At 40.5% G+C, this 18,031-nt stretch overlaps 1 pseudogene; it reads right to left on the minus strand.

The window, feature by feature from the left end:
• Nucleotides 1–738: 738 nt before the first annotated feature.
• LOC143389683 (cadherin-23 pseudogene) lies at nucleotides 739–1,512 on the minus strand (annotated as a pseudogene).
• Between the last annotated feature and the right edge of the window lie 16,519 nt (nucleotides 1,513–18,031).

The raw sequence follows: 18,031 nt of genomic DNA on the forward strand, positions 1-18,031 counted from the left end.
CGAGGTGCCCTCCCCTGCCCTCCAAGCAGCTGCAAATACCCGTTGCAGCAGGCTAGAGAGCATCCTGCTTGTTAGAGCTTCTGCTTCACACCTGGCCAAGAAGACAGGAGCCCAGTGCCAGCTCCGTGCCCCTGGCCAGTGGTCAGGACAGCTATGGTGTCCAAGCTGGGCGTCAGGCTGCCCTGACATGCGATGACCTAGGAGTGTGGTCTGCACCCAGTCCGGGCAGCCAGCCTGTGCAGATGGGCAGGGCCCAAACACCCACTGGCCTCTGGCAGGAGCCTGCCCTGCCCTCACAACTGTGAGACCGTCCTCCCAACACACAGGTTTCTCTCAAAAGAAGGATCAGGGCTGGGGCTGCAGCTCCGTGACAGAGCACTTGCCTAGCATGGGTTGAGGCCCTGGGTTCTGTCCCCAGCTCTGCAGGAACCAATGCTGTTCCCCAAGCTGCATGTCCAGGCCTCACTGCCCGAGGAGGCACCTCACTGTCCTCTATCAGCCCACGGTGGGGGCTTCCTTCTAGCTAGCATAGAGGCATGGAGGCGACCACTCTAGGGATGCCTGTCATTGTCACTTGGCCACAGCTACCCCAGCCATGACCCCTGCAGAGTGGACAGTGGCCTGTTTCATTCTCTGAGACTCCCACTTATGGCTGTTTGGGCCAGAGGTGGATACATGGTCCCAGGGCAATCAATCCACAGGTTGGCTGGTGCCAGTGACTTGTGACATGGCACAAAGTCAGGAGTCTCTGTTGCAAACCGGAGGAGAATGTTCATAGATGTTGGTGCTGTAAGGCAGGTTGATGAAGATGGGGTCCATGTCCTGGACGTCCGTGATGATGATGGCCAAGTTGGCCAGGGTGGACAGAGGCCTGGTCTTGTCTTGATCCGTGGCGTTGACGGTGAGCTGGTAGGCCTGCGTGACCTCGTAGTCCAGCTCCCGGGTGATGGTGAGGATGCCACGGGCGCTGTCGATGCCGAAGAACTGGGAGGGAGGCTGTAAGGAGTAGAGGACGCTGCCGCCGCCGCCCAGGTCGGGGTCCGTGGCGTTCACGATGAAGATGGGTGTCCCCACCGGTGTGTTCTCAGGGATGCGCACGCTGTAGGGCTGGTTGTGAAAGGTGGGTGCGTTGTCATTCACGTCCCCCACCTGGATGTTCACTTTCCGTGTGATCACCCGCTGGTGGTCGCTGAGGGAGAACTCCACCGTGAACTCAGACTTGGTCTCTCTGTCCAGAGGCTGCCGGAGCCACACCACGCCAGTGTCGGGCTCCACGGCAAAGAAGAGAGAGGCCTCCTCCCCGGACACGCCGAACACCAGAGGGTCGTTGTCGATGTCCCTGGCCAGCAACTGGGTCACGGAGGAACCCACAGGCGTGTCCTCGCTGATCAGCAGGTACGTGTCAAAGAAGTGGTTGGTGAAGAAGGGCAGCCGGTTCACCTGACCCCAGCATCCAGAGACCAGCAGGACAAGCCAGAGCACAGGGCAGCCGGTACCAACGTGGCACCGCATGGCTTCTGAATACTCGCGGTCCCGGAACAAGGGTGGGGAGTGGGTGCGTGTCCTCCCAAGGCCAAGGCGGAGGGAATTAAATTTCCTGGGAATTAAAGTTGCCGCGTGTCGGTCCGCGGACTCGGAGCGAGGCGCAGGGCCTGGGCCAGGGGCAAAGGGCAGGAGGCCCCGGGCGCCCGCCGCGGGTGATGGCCGCGACGGGAACAAGTGGCTTGGCCGCTGCGGTCTCAACCCCGCAATCCAACTTTCCTGCCGCTCGGCTGGTGAACAGCGCGAGGAAGGGAGGGAAGCAGGGAGGGAAGGGGCGGTGAGCGACTCTGGGTACCGTGTGCGTGAATGGAGCGGCGCCCCGCCGCGCCTCGGGCTCTCCTCTCCGCCGGATCAGCCCCCGCGGGCCGCCTGCTGGGGCCCTGGCCACCGCCGCGTCTCGCCGCCTGCAGGAAGGCTCATCCGCGGTGCGCCGGCCGCTCTCCGGTCCCTCGGGCCGCCCGCTCGCCGCTCGCCGGTTGCAACTTCAGGCGCGCCGCGGACTCGGACTAGGCGCACACCGAATGTCCCGAGGCTCCGCACCCCCGCACTCCATTCCCGGGGTCGGCCGCCCAGCCCCGCTGGCTCAGCTCCCGGCAGCCGTCGGACGCGTTCTCTGGCCACGCATCGCGCCAGCCGCCCGCTCCCCTCTCTCCCGAGCCACCATTTGTAGAACTCTTATAAGAAGCTTGGTTGGGGGTGGGGAACATACCAAAGTTCAAATATGCCTTTTAGGTTTTAACATCCTAGCTATTTCTGTAAGATTCCTTTTAAAATTTTGTAGTATAAACCAATTGTATCTTCTACTTGGACTCCATTCGAGGCAAAGGATCTATGATTTCTTTGGGAAATAACTGAATGGTTTATTTCTCAAATAATACTTTTGTTTCCCCCGTTGACTCATGGGAGAGCAAGAGTACAATTAAATTGATTTTAAATCAAATTTAGCATTATGTATTGATTAGATACAAGTGCTCCAAAGCAAATGTCACATTGTTCAGCTCCAAAAAGCATCTGTAGCGGATAACAGAAGCAATATGAGCTTTCATCTCTGTTAAGTAATTTAGTCAATGTTATAAGTCATGAGAGTGAGATACGTGGGCTAGTAAATGACTCCTAAACCTTGTTATTGAAATGCAGTCTTCAATTCAGTTTATTAGCTTGTTGTTTATTCTCATTTAAATTTTATTACCTTAGAATATAGTCATAGGATTCTTGAAATGGAATTTTCTTTAAATAAATTGTTCTTGAAGTTTTTCAAGTCTTTTGTTAAGTGATTTCTAAGAGCAGACATAATGGCGGCCAAGCCAGGTTTTGAGATAAGGGAGGGTAAAAATATTCTTCTGAGTTGGCTGTGATAACATCTCTATGTTTCTAACTTTATTTCTGTCTTTTTTTAGAGCGAATTCCTCATTGCATTAGGAGTGGAGGGAGTTGAGGGGTGGCTCAGAAGGTACAGTAGGATATATGCAAAGCCTCATTCTGTTAAAAATGCTGCTTCTTCTGAAACAAGCAGCCTTTTCAAACCTGGGAATGACCCAGAATGATAACATTGAGAGGAGAAACTATCCATCAGTGATTTGACTGTCACTCCAGCCTCACAGAGGTTTCCATAGTCTCTGCCTGTTTAAGTGAGATTCAGAAGTAATGTGATTGTCAACACCAGTCCCCAGCTTGGGCAGCCCTTTGGGGAGGAGAATGATCCAACTGTTTAGTTGGTTTGTCCTCATCAGCTGTATCAGATTCTGTTTGAGTGATTCCATTTGACACTTAGCTCAATCACAATCAGTTTTGTTTCTGATTGAGATTTTAAGCATATGATTCCATATGCTCAAATTTTAGATGGAGGGGTGGCTTAGTGGTGGACTACTGATCTAGCATGCATGATGCCCTGGGTTCAGTCCCCAGTGCTACAGTAAAAACTACAACAATGATAAAAAACCCAATCACACAGATTTTTCTCCATTGCAGATACTATATCTAACCCATCTCCCTTACCTAGGCCCAGATATCTCTGGTTATCTCTGTAATGTTGAAAAGCATGGCTTGGTATTTTAAAGACCATGTTGTCTAGGTTCAAATTCTGGTTGTACCATCTGGTACCTCTGAGATGGTAGGTGATCTTAACCTCTATCAGGCTGTCTTTTCATCTCCAAAATGGGTTTAATAGCAGGACAGGCCTCCTAAGGTAGCATTTAGTCAACAAATTATGGGGAAAAAAAGATCTATTAGTATTTTTTCCTACTCTGAATCTCTCTTGTTGGATAAGCCCTCAGTTTTGTGTGCAAAAGATACAGAACCAGTGAGGAGGTGCATTTGGGAAAATTGACCTTAATAATGTGAGTTGATCATGAGCTATAGATCTCAGAGAACACTTTCTAAAGGAGTCGGTGGTGTATATTTCTATAATAAGAAATTATAAAAACAGGGACTTACAGAAGCTGCTTTTGCAGAAAGCAGTGACTCTTTACTTAGGCCTGAAGATGACCAGTGGGTAAATGAAAGCAGAATAAATCTCTGCCTGCATTTTGTATATCTCCTTTATTACTTTAACTCTGGGTCACATGCCTGGCCAACTTTTACATAGACAGGTTAATCTTTTTTAAAGGAATGTTCATCTAAAAACTGATAATTCAATATTTTATTAGCCCTAAGTTACCTAATTATATCTTGTCTTCCTCCAAGACCAAAGATAAGATTTGCTGCATCCTGTTGCCAACCCCTGGAATGGTACCTAGGAATTCTCCAATTTTTGCCCAACACAGCAGAACCTTATAGGAAAATAACTCCATGGTGAGACTGCCTCCCCACACCCCCATACACAGAAGTGATCATCTCATGGGAATTGAATTGCCCTCTTCCTGTTTCACAGAGCTGATAGATAAACATCCCAGGCATAATTAGAAATCAAGCCATCAAGCAATAAGGACTTCTTTGGAGGCAGCTTATAGAACCAGAATTGATGAAATAATCAACCAGACCACAGTTTGACTAAAATTGCTTAATTATGCCTATCTCTTGACCCCTGCTCCAATTCTTTTTCTGTTCAATCGTACAGTTTATGTCAGCACCCTGGAAAACAGGCTGAGAAACTGGATCTCACTTGCCTTCCCAGTGTGGCCATATAAATTAGAAGTCTTTGTATGGCTCCTCACCATTACCTTTTCTGTTTGGGGTAAGGGGTGAGTGGCCAGGCCTGGTTGATTAGGACCCAAGAGTGAGGCCTATGGCCAAAGACTCTGGCAACAGAATTAAGAGTTTAAAAAAGAAAGAAAGAAAGAAAAAGAAACTCTCAAGTCCCACCAACCCAGAACAGGCATGGGGTAGAGGTCATGAATTGCCTACAATACAATTCTGTATTATGTAAAAGATGAATGAGGCACAGTTCCTGACCTCCAGGCACTTAACAGTTTGGTGAGGAAGATAGATAAGAAAATAGGAGTTAGAGAATCATGTGTGAACTACCAAGAAACATGGAATTTGGCATTTAGGAACAAGTGGCAGGAAGGGTCCCTTTAGCTACTCATGGGAAGAATGGGAGATCAATCAGGCAAGACCTCAGAGAGAGGCAAGGCAAGTAGCAGGAAGCTAAGCTGATGGGATAGTGAGGGAGAGCATTCCAGGAGGAATGAATGAACACTGTGTGCAGAGGCCTGGAGGTGAGAGCACTTAATGGACTTCAGTGTGGCCAGAGCCCTGTATGAGTGAGATGGAGCAGTCGTAGGTGAGATGAATCTAAGATCATCTAGGGCCTGCAGGTCCACACTGAAATATTCAGAGGATCCTGTTGGAAGTAGAAAGCCTACAAAAAAATTTGAACAAGAAGAGCTTGTAGCCAATCTGCACTAGAGAAACTGAGGTTGGACTGCCTTTCAAACAATGGAGGGAAGTGAACAGACTATGCATGGGACTTCTGATTTAAAATATATATAATATTGCCTTTCTGTTTTTCAAGGCATTCTGGACTATGATGTTCCTTTAGCTTAAAGCCATATATAGTCTGCCTCTTGCATTAGGTGGCAAGATGTAATTGTAACAGGTGTAAATAAGACTTTGCTATCCTGCTCTGAGGTCACCCAAACTGAGATTGATGCATTTCCAATCTTCTGCTCCTGTAAGAACACAACAGCAAACAACCTTGTTCATACATCTCTTAGGCACTTGTCCAATTATTTCCTTAGGATAAATCCCTAGCAGTGGGCTTGGTATTTTAGGGCCTTTGATATAGATGATCCCAAAGCAATTTGGATGGTGCAATCATGGTCGATAAACAGGTACTGAGGTTTGTGGGTGTCCTGAAATGAGGTATGTACTTGGCAGGTATACCTGCAAGTCTAATTTTTCTCTTTGGACTTTTTTATACCACTGGTTCTCTCCACTGGTTGTGGTAGATGCAACTGGGTTTTTGTCTGTAATGTCAAATTCTTGATTGTAGTGTCAAATGATGAGCAGCCCTAGGGAGACATCACCACCCACTTGAGAGAGATACATGGAGGGTTTATGACCCATTTGAATCCTGATTGAGCATTGCTGTCTTGAACCTCAGGGAACCAATTGTCTGGAATTCTTGCAGTGTCAGGATGTGCTTAGAATCTCTGGGAAACCTGGGAGCCCAACTGTTTGTAAAGCACAGAGTGAGTGATCAAGAAGACCAAGAGATTGGGGACTATTTCATTGCTGTAGTCTACAGCCAGATTTGCTAAATGTATTGATGAGGTCATCAGAATGAATATCTGTTAGCTTGCCACATCCAGCTTTGTTATTACTTAAAAATAGGGAATGATAGATTTTAAATTTGGATCTTTTCCATTTGTACATGTTTATGGTAGGTGCATTTATTTAACATATATGATGCAAATATTTTGTAGTGTTGTAGAAATATAAGCATGCATGTATATTGTTGGCTAGTATTACAAAGTGTGAATCTATCTAGTCCTTTGAGTTACTTAAACTGTGTAAGTGTGTAGAGGCAAGGGACTTCCGAGAAGGTGGCACATAGCTAAGACAGGGTAGAGCAACTGGAAATGGCTCCTTTTGTTCTTATCACCCCTCTTTGCTTGGAGACCTCTTAAGGAGGAAAGACACAGATGTAGGTAGAATAGCAGTGGTGTTAAGGTACTGTGCTTTCTATTGTGAGTTACCTACCTAACCAGCTCCGTGAGTCCAGTTAAAAATAAAGGGAGGTCTGTGGCCCCGAGCAGCTGGGCTGGGACCATGACTGTAGGTCAAGGTAAATGATTATTAACGATTAGTAGCCACGTTGCTCCATGATCAATACTTGCTTATCTTTTTTTTTTTAAAGGTAGTCTTGTTAGAACTCTAGTGGTGAGGAGATCATCAAAGCCAAGTATCAGGAACAAGATATTTTCTGCACAAGAAGAGGCTGCTCTTGGACTATTTTGAAGAGCAAATGCTTAGAATCCCCAGTTAGAAAATATTAGCCACACACACACACACACAAAATCTTCATTAAATGTTAAAATGGTTAGCAAAACTTAAAAAAAAGTAGGAAAACTCCTGTATAAGTAGGTATGGGAACCATCAATATTGCTCACTGAACAGTGTATTCTAATTTTAAAACAACTATTTGTCATAGTTCTCGTCCTTGAGCTAGCAGTTACCTAATTAAATGCATATGAAATTCAAAAGTCTTTACTAAGGGGCAGTAATTTTACTGGGTTGTTTTTAAAGTTTCTGGGATGAAAGAATTATGTTGAGCAGATAATGGATTGATTCTTCTATTGCACATTGAGGTCCTGAATTTACTAATCATGCACTGATTATTCATCAGTGTGTGTTACTTTATAATTTGAAATTAAAGGCACTGTTTCCATTTATTGCTGACTCTAGGGGTAATGCTAGTTCTATTTTTTGAGGATGGTGACCTGAGTTGGAAAGCTGACCCTGGAAAAGACCATGACATCAATCAAAACAGCGTTTTGCCTTGGAATAGGACCTTGGGTAGGGTTGTGCCCTTACAACCTGATAGTTGTGGTCTTTTATGTAATGTACTAAGTAAGTTCTACTTGAAGTTTTACATTTGTGCTTGTTTTAAACTGCATTTTCATATCTGTGACTAAAAGACCTGACAAGAACAATATAGAGGAGAAAAAGTTTATTTAGGATCATGGTTTCAGAAACCTCAGTTCATAAGCCAACTCCATAGCTCTGGGCCCAAGGTAAAGTAGAACATCATGGCAGATGGGCATGGTAGAGGAAAGCTGCTCAGTATATGGCAATAAGAAGCAGGGAGAGGAAGAGAACTCCACTATCAAACCCAAAACACCCACTCCAAGTGACCCATCTCCTCCTGCCACATCCTACCTGTCTACATTTACTAGCCTGTTAATCTATATCAGAGGATTAATCCACTAATTAGGTCATGACTTTCATAATCTGATCTATCACTTCACCTATGAAAATCTTTGCATTGTCTTCCACATGCACTTTTGGGGACACCTCACATCTAAACCATAACAGTCCTCAATAGCTGGGATGATTGTTTCTGTGTCTTCATTAATGGATGTTTTGATTACTCCTTCTATACTCTCATTGCCCCTTCCTACCTTGGTCATACAGTTTCTGCCCCTTTCTGACCTACAGACTGCACTGCCCATGCTCCCTTATTCCTAGATTGGATATGGGCTTGACTCATGTGGTGGTCAGGTAGAAAATCAGAGAATTGGAGTAGAAGAAATTTGGAGCTCTCTTTTTCTTCTCCCTGATCAAGCATTGCATTTGCTGCCTTCTGCCCTCACTGAGCTCTCATATTACCACAGCATCCCTTCAACCTTTGAGGCCTAGGGATGCCAAGGCTTCCTGCTGTTGCTGTCTAAGTGCATCCACCTCCCTTCTTTCAGCTACCTGCCCCTTTGTTAATAATCCTTTTGCTATAATTTCTTCATTTGAACCTTCTGAACTAGATTTAGTTTCTTCTCAGTCTTTCTTAGGGGAGAGATGGGTCATTCACTCAGGACATAGGAGTTGGTCTCAAAATTGGATGTGTTTAAAAAAATATATCCATATTCTTGGGCTCTAACCCTCAAAAGCCCAAAAGTGAGGCCCAGGAATCTGTATTTTTCAGATGTTTTCAGGTGGTTCTTACATTTTGAGGCTCTTCCGAAGGTGGGATGCTGACTATTTTGACTTCTCGTCCCTTTACATCTGTACAAATATATTCCCAATCATGGCAGAATCAAATTAATTGTTCTGGTTTCTTCATATTCATATGATAGATGCAAATAGATATGCTTATCTGAAAAGAACCAGGCCAACTCATGACAGGTGGTTGGCTCATGTGCAAGGATATTAGCCCTAACCAGCCTGGACAATTACATGTTTTACTCACCCACTCTGCTTTTAAAATCATTTAATACCTGTTTCCTTCAAACAACTGGTAATCATTGTCTTTTGCAAGTGTCTGCTATGTCCCAGAGTGATAAATGAAAGAACTGATCAGTTTGGTGTTATCACATTCATTCATGATAGGCAAGGCATGATCTCAATCAGGCTTGGCAACAATGATCTTCGGCCACATCTAACATTCTGGCTAATTATAAAAAAAGTTTTGTTGGAACACAGCCATGCCCATTCATTTCATGGCTGTTCTTGTCCCCCTTTGTCAGAGTTAAGTAGCTGCAATAGAGATTGTAGGGTTTGCAAAGCCTAAAATATCTAATGTGTTACACCTTACTACAAAAGTTGGCAGAATTTTGGACTATATCTTGGAACTATATCGGTAAATAAAGGTAGGCATCATCCATCATCCACTGGCAGTGAACAAAACAACCCCAAACCCATTCTTGTGGAGCATATCTCATTGCAGGGAATAAACAAGGCAATAAAGAAGATAAGATATAAAATGTATAGTGTGTTATAGAGCAGTAAGGTCTAGGAAGACAAATGTGGAAAGAACACAGGAAATGTTATAGGTGGAGGGTGATTTGATACAGTGGGGCATCTGGGGGAGACACCATGAGGAGGAAACATTTAGCATCATTTTCCCAGGACACTCTTGATTTCTTACATTTTCTACCTCATTTCTCCTCTTGTTTATATAATTAACATCACCAGATTTTACCAAATTTAAATCTGGAAAGTAGAGATAATTTTTTTGTCTTCTGGGGGGTCTATGAGTAATAAAAAGCTGATGGAAAAATGGCTTTGCAAAGTTCTTCCTTTAAGAAGCATTTTTCACATTTCTCCCATAAAGGAGAGATGTGTGTCACAGCAAAGGAATATGTTCCACTCTGGCTTTGTTCCTTGGCTGGTCATTACTACTGATTGCTCTGGGCAGGGGCAGCAAATTCTGTTGAGAGAGATTTTCCATCTTTCAAGTATGTAGTAATTACCAATTACTGTGAGATAAGGTTGGGGATATTGTGAGTATAGTTTAGGCTTTGATGAATTTATTGCTAGCTCATGGTCAGTTTCTTATCTGTTTTAAGTTATAGGAGGTGCCTGCAGTAGATCACAGTTGCATGGCATTCACCATTGATTGTAAAATTCAAGTTAGAACCCTGCCATCACATGGCTGATGATTACATACATTTGGAAACATTTCAAGAACAATTATATGTCCAAACTGTAAGTTCATTCAATGAAAGCATAACATAACATCATTATCCTGTAAAGAGAATCTTACTGGTCCCTTCCTCTGTAGTAAATGCCCTCCCTGCTTGCAGAGCAAAGGACAATGATTCAATTTTCTTCTCAAGTGTCCATTGTAGTTTGAGTCTATATTATTAATCTCCTTTTTGCTTTGGTTTCTTACATTTAAAATTTATTCTACTATTGGAAATTTAGGTTCATATCTACATTGTTATTTTGTTCACCAAAACCTCTATTAGATTCAAAATAAAATATATTTTAGCAATAGAATAAATTTAGAGTGGTAAGAGTTTTTTTAATATATAAAAACACCTCTCAAGGCATTTCCATATCATCTATTATTGCTCTGTAGCTATCATTAATTAGATTTTTTGAAAAATAAATTTAAAATAAAACATTTAAGTGAAGGGAAAATGCATTTAAGTCATTTCAAGTCTTAGATTGTGCTTACAGATGTGTAAGGAAACCATTTTAAATATATCAAATGATGTCTAATGCTTATCTACTGCATATTATTTAATTTATCAAAAATTTTAGGAAAAATCTAAACTCAATATGAGGCTTATGGGGTTTAATAATAATAATTTAATTTGAGATCTTCTTTGCCTTCTAAAAACCCTCTGACCATTTAACAAAATGCAATAAAGTATAATTGTAAAATATGTAGCATGCCTTCACATTTCTATATTTCCAGGTTATTCTTTTCTATCTAATAATTTACAAAATAATTTATGATTAACATGAAAAAACTCCAATTTTTTATGTTATGCTTTCTTTTTTTTCCACTATGAAATATTGGTACGTCCTATAGACTAGTAGTAAGAATGAAAATTAACAAGGCATATTAACACAGTGGAAATAATCTGGTCATCATTGCATGAATTTTAGAGACAATCCATAAATATGTAGTATGCTCTGGTTGTCAGCTGACCTCATTGGTTATTTCTATTCAAGAAATGTGAAAAACCTTCTTAACTTCAAAGAGATTATGGCACTGTGACCATGTTCATTATACAATATCATCAGCCAAGTAAAACAAGAAGACAGTTAAATGCGATTATCTTAAAGGAAGTGATAAGCTAAGAAGTAAAATAATGAATAATCTCCAGGTAATTAAATCAAGCCCTATGGTGGATGCATTTGCTTTTTTTCTGCCATTCATTTCCAACTGTGCTTTGCAGAGCCCTTTCAGGAGAGGGTCAGAGGCAGACTTCAGCTCCTTGATGCCATTTCCACTGTGGCAATTCTATGGACATTTCTTCTGACTGTCATAGAGTCACTGAGATATCCAGAGGCAGGTCATTAATAACAGAGACTCTGGGGTCACAAACCAGGGATCAAAACCTGGCTGTTTCTTACTAGCAGAGAGACTGGGGCAGATTGCTCAACCTCTTTGTGCCTCACAAGTTCATTATGAGGAGTACATAACTTAATAGGTTTTAATTTCTGACTTTAGTTATATTTGAATGTCTGCCATATCCTAATACCACTGACGGTTTATCATCAGCATCATCAATAAGTTGTTATTATTGGCAAGATTTCAGTTGAACAAAAGATTCTATAGTTCAGAACAAGACTGAAAACAGTGCCCTAAACCTGTATTTCTGGCAATCTTGGACATTTATTTCCTTCAGCACTTTTCATTAGCTGGTGTGGGTTTGGGAGAGTTTTAGCACCTTTCTTGCTAATCTTTCTTATAACAGAGAGAACAAGTCTCAAGCTCAGGGCCTCCGGTAGGGATACTGTCCAGCAAGAATCTAACTTCCCTTTTGTTTCAAGGTTAACAGGATTAACTCTCTGTCTGTGACAAAGGACACTGGTTTTCTAGTATGGTAGAGATGGAATGTTTCCATTTAAATCAAAGTAATTTAAGGACAAACTGATCAGGCATAAAGAAAATATACAGCAGATGATGATACAGGAGGCAACAAAAACCTGAAGATGACTGTAGTTGGGGAAGTGCTTCTTGTGACCTCAGTCTCTCTCCCAAGGAGTCCAGAGACTTCAGTATGTCCTGACCTTTCTTCTAGACTGCAGTGCAGCTTGGGACCGGTCATATGATCTCTTTGAGTTTGTTTTCCATGTTTTGTTGGGACACTGGCTCATTGAGGTCTGTCTCTCTAAGGTGACATGTGAAATTGTCCCTCTTCCAATGAGTACTCAGTTGTCCTGTGGGAAACTTTTGGCTTCAAAATTATCATTAACTCCTTATCCATGTGATTGGCAAAGTGAAAATAATGGGGAATCCTAGTGGAGCAGCTAGACGCTGGACATTACCTCGGTGGAGTCATTGAATGTTTATTTCAGAGACACCAAAACAATGATTGCCAGCAATGTCATGAGGTGTCTTGAGGCTGAAGTAGGAGGAGACTGGGAGGCTTCACTGTAGGACTCTAGGACATTTCATTGTTTGTAGAATTGTCTTGGGATTTGAAGGTCTGAGCAGTGATGGGAGAATATTCTTCTTCCATTCCCCTAATTTTAAAATCCAGACTTAAATATTGAATCTTAAATTTTATACATAGCTTTTGTTGCTGGTCTTCTAAACAACCTCTCTGCTCCCTCCTTTAATCCAATATTTGACATGTGTAAGGAACATCTCAGTTAAACCTTTTCTTCCTTTCATAACTTGGAAAGTCCGAATTTAGGATATCTTTTTCTGATCATATACTGTAGCTCTTGCAGTTCCTGTCTTTGTCATGTGATAATCAAGGGGACAAAAATAGCACTTCCTCCCCTGCCTTCCTCCTTTATGTGCTATAATGATAATTTCTGGGAAGATGGCATTGTGACTGACCTTGTGATCATATAATTTTTATTTATTAACAGTGCACGTGTCACCTTCCAAGTAAGAAGGCTGGAGATAGGCTGTGTGGGGATCCAGATGTAATGCGTTAAATTACAGTGGCAGCAGCTAAATTCTTGTGTGGTGCCCTTGTTTACTAGTTGTGGGATCTTGGAAAAGTCAGTAGCTCTCTCCCTTGAGATTTTTTGTGAATAAAACAAAACAAGTAGATAATGTAATGCTTGAGTAGCCTTGAAGGTTCAAAGATTTGAGGATAACTTTGCATCTTTTGGTTCTTCACTGGATTTGGCAACTAGTCTTTTCCTGTAACCCTTGCTAAGATAATGGGTTGTGACATGTAGTGACAGGTGAAAGACATGTCGTGTATTAACAGTGTGATGTCCTGTTCCTGAAAAGCACAAGTTTCAGTCCTGATGTACTCTGGGAACTCTTGAAATGTAGACCAAAAGTTCCACAGATTCTAATTACCCAAAGAAATATAACTAAAACTAATTGCCTCTGGATGAAGATGAACAAGATGGCACCATCTTGAAGCAGAGAGCCAGCCCTTACCAGATGCTGAATCTGCTGGTGTCTTGCCGGTGGATTTTCTGGCTTCCAGAACTGTGAGAAATAACTTTCTGTTATTTTTTTTTTATAAATTACCCAGTCTAAGATATTTTGTTAAAGCATCCTCAGGCAGAAATTTTTTTTGTGTTTGAAAGGAAGTCCTTGGATTCCTGCAGTTCCCCGACAGGCTTTCAAGTTCCTCTGTCACTTCTTAGTTCTATGATCTTAAGTAAGTTTTTTTTTTTTTTTTTCATTTCTCAGCACTCAATTCCTCATCTCTACAGAAGATTAATCCTTCAGGTTGCTGTAAGAATTAAATGGAATATTGACTCTCCATTCTCATCTCAGTGGGTACCACATAGTACATGTTATTGTCACAATAACTTTAGGTTGAGGTACCATGAGTATATAGAAAAGAAACAACCAAACATATTTTGGGTAGCCCTGATCACAGATAAAAAGATGAAAAATCTTTTTTAAAAATTTTTTCTCATTCTTGCTAAAATTTCTAGCACAACCTTTATTCTGGCCATATCATTAGATTTGGTGTATAATTGAACATGTTTTATTTAATAGATCATTATGATTTGGGTTTCAATTGAGTCCTTGAGGCAATATTTACTGATATAAAAATATTTGGTTTCTTTATTTCAAATTTATATCGCCCTAATTATAATTATCCATCTTTCCTTTTAAATTACTTGTAATTTTAAATAAATTAGAGCACAAGCTTCATAGAAATCTTTTTTTTTTCACAACTCGATTGGATGTTTTTAGGTCAGTAACTTTATCATTCTTTTACGATTTATGTGAATGTCTGAAATTGGTACCAGGAAGATAATTGGCAGCCAATTCAAATGTAACAGTCAGAGTTTATAGTCTTTCTCCCATTAATGTGATTGGACAAGGATTAATATTTGAATTTAAATCAGAATATAAAAGACATTATATTTAGTGTACACCTATTAAAATACTTCTCAATTAGCCATAATTAATGATGTAATTAAAATCCTGATTTTTAAAAAAAATCTCCAGTTAGCCATTTTGTCACTTGTTTTAATCTCTTTGAGGTGGAATTGTGATACTTAAGTCCAAGTTTGAGTTTTTTTTTCCTGAAAATATTTTTTAACTACCTTCTTGTCGCATTAATAATGCTATTATCCTGCCCCATCATCCATACTTTTTTTTTCATTGAGCATGTTTTCTTGTAGAATCTTATACAAAAATAAAATTAAAGGGGAAACTTGAAGTTGTTATTTTTTTCTGTATTTATTTATGACACAACAATGAGAAAAATACTTGGGTAAATTTCTCTGAATGTAAAATGTTTATTTAAAAAAATTAAAATATGAACTGGATGGTACTTAACAAATTTATCGACCTTGTGTGGGAGAAATGCAGCCATGAATTGTCATCCTTTGAAGCACTTTTAACTGAGATGCCAAAGGAACCCTTAAGGGTTTGTGTATTTGTGAGAGAGATGTTATCAAGTACCTTCTTAATATGTCACACAAAGTCACTTTCATATATATGTTTTCCCCAAGGTAGAATCCTGTTTTGTGTGGGCATCTACCTCTTTCTCATGTGATTAAAAGAAGGTGATTCCTCCCCTAGGACTGGGGAAGGTAGGGCATTCACTTTTACATAAAAATACCAAAAGTCAGCAATGCCCAAAAGTGATGTTCCCACAGTATCTCTGGAAGCTTCCACAATGATCCCGTTATTGTGTAGCCTCACTGTTGGCCATGCTACTGTTTGAGTTGGGCCTTCTATTGTCCTTGTCATGGACTTGTATGCGTTCACAAGACAGATTCCTATATCTTCCTGTAAACACACTCTGTACATTCCAGAAACTCTGATGCATTTCTTTGGTAACACCTTGATGTCTCTGCCTTATTACTGGCAGCCAGTTATCCCAATCTATACAGCACTCCATCATCTGCTCAGTGTTTTTTTTTTTCTCTTTCCCCTAAGAATGTATACTCAGTTTCAGCAAGAATCAATTTTGCATATTGATCAGAACTTGTCAGCACATCCATTGAAGGTTTACCATGTACCAGTTTGTTCTGTCGTACTAGCTTGGAACCACTATCACATGGTCAGGATGCCGACAATTGTGGTCTTGACCCTTCCAATGATATATATTTATTGTGACAAGGCCCAAAGGACCAGGGACTTGGAAAGAATTTGTTTGACCTATTTCTCTGTTTTCTTAATTTTTAATTCCGCCCCCAACAATTGGATTATTTCTATGAAGGAACTTTTTTTCCACTTCTAGATACCTTTTTCTGCAAAGTTGTTATCTTGGAACCGCTGACCAATCCAGGTGGAGGGTGAGAGGGTGGGTCAATAAGTCAATGAATGAACTGATTTTTGAAAAGAAAACTCAGAGATTGTAACAAGCTCAACAGTGGCTGCTAAATAAGTCTATATCCTAATTCCTGGAACTGTGAATGTCACCTTATGTGGCAAAAGGGATTTTGTAAATTTGGGAGATTATCATGGATTGCTTGAGAAGACTCACTGTAATGAGAGAAGTCTTTATAAAAGGGTGGCAGAAGTCACAGAGAGAGTGTACGATGTAACAATGAAGCAGAGGTTGGAGTGAGGAATGTAGGAGTTGGGGGATGGGGCCATAAACCAAGGACTATGAGCAACCAGTTGAAGGTACCATCTGAACCAACATCTTGACTAAAGCCCAGTGAAACTAAGTTAGCACTTTTGACCTCTAGAACTGTAAGATAATGAATTTGTGTTATCTTTAAGTCACTAAATTAATAATAACTCATTATAGCAGCAATGAGAAACTAACAAGAGACTCAGAATTTCTAGAATGTGAGCACTGAACCACAGTTGTGCTGGCTTGAGTCCAAAACTCTCTCTATTCCATCACATGGTCAGGATGCCAACAATTGTGGTCTTGAACCTTCCAATGATATTTATTTGTTGTGACAAGGCCCAAAGGATCAGGGACTTGGAAAGAATTTGTTTGACCTATTTCTCTGTTTTCTTAATTTTTAATTCCCCCCCAACAATTGGATTATTTCTATGAAGGAAATTTTTTTCCACTTCCAGATACCTATTTCTGCAAAGTTGTTATCATTTCTTTTCTCTGATTTCTGTTTTCAGTTGAGTCAATGCCTTTACTTTCCGAGAAGTTAAATAAAACTGTCTGAGGTTGACTTTGACTTGTTTTTTGCAGATTTTTTTAACTTGCAAGGAAAAAGGCAGGCACTCTTTGCTTTTTATTGTGATTTTTTTTAATCCTCAAACCTACTCATGTTCCAGAAAAGTCCTATGTTGCTTCTTGCTATGTTGGATGTGATATTTGGTGAGTTTGGTTTAGGTACCCAGATGGAAGCTTAGACTTGTTACTGCCAGCACTAGTATTCTGCAGTGTCTGTGTCAACAATCCTACTTCTCAATTGTCACATTAGCACACTGAACGATTGAGAAAAATAAAATTTTGATGTTTTTATTAACAGAATTTTTGTGAGATTCCACCTAACATAAGTTATAGATTTGCAAGTTTTCAATAGGTAACTGTTGTAATATTCCATAAAATCTGAGGGTACAAAGTAAGCAATAGAAAAATCTGACAAGCAAAAAAAGAATTGTCGGACCAATTGGTAAAGGGGTTGCTTCATTTTGATATTTGCTTCTTTGCTCATTTATCAATACAAAGATTACAAATGTCAGTCCCAGGATAAATGGAATCCTTGGGAGAGCTTAGTTATGGCTGCATTTGTTATAGGGATTGATTTTCAAAAGTCCTTAATTAGATTCTGTTTTGTAGGTATTCATACATATCTACAAGGAACAGAGGGATATAAATTGGCACCAGTATTTGATTTTAAAAAAAATATAATATTGAAAGAGAAATGGAATCTAAAAATATAAGACAATATATTATCCACTTAAAATTAACATATTTCTGGGACAACAATATAGTTTGCCCTGAAATTTATTATCATTATATTTCTGTAGAGCTATAGTTTATAAATTTTATCATGAATAAAAGTCATTTGGAGTTGCTTAATGAAATATTTGTTTGTGAATCTCTTACCCTAGAGATTTTGTTTCAACTCCTTAAGAAAGGGTCTCAGGCTGCGCATGGTGATACATGTCTGTAATTCCAGATACTTGGGAGACTTAAGCAAGATGTTCCTAAGTTTCAGGCCAGCTTCTGCAATTTAGTAAGACCCTGTCTCAAAAAATAAAAGGGGTTGGGGATATAGTTATTGGTAGAGCACTTCTGGTTTTAATCCCCCCCCCCCCGCTTTTTTAAGGATAAAAGTGGCTCTGAATCTCTCTATTGAACAACTTTATTGGAAACTCAAACTAAAAAATCCTTAGGCTGCAATTGAATAAACATCACTGTATATATTCATTGGTTATCGAAATATTGAGTGTACACTATGAAATTATTTTTCAGAAGTTTCTTTTCAGAAAAATAGTTGGTGGAAGCCATTTATAAAAGTTGCTGTCATAAGTTACAGAACACTTTTGGAAAAGGCTTAATCAGTT

Source organism: Callospermophilus lateralis, unplaced genomic scaffold, assembly GCF_048772815.1.
Source record: "Callospermophilus lateralis isolate mCalLat2 unplaced genomic scaffold, mCalLat2.hap1 Scaffold_63, whole genome shotgun sequence".
Classification (NCBI taxonomy): domain Eukaryota; kingdom Metazoa; phylum Chordata; class Mammalia; order Rodentia; family Sciuridae; genus Callospermophilus; species Callospermophilus lateralis.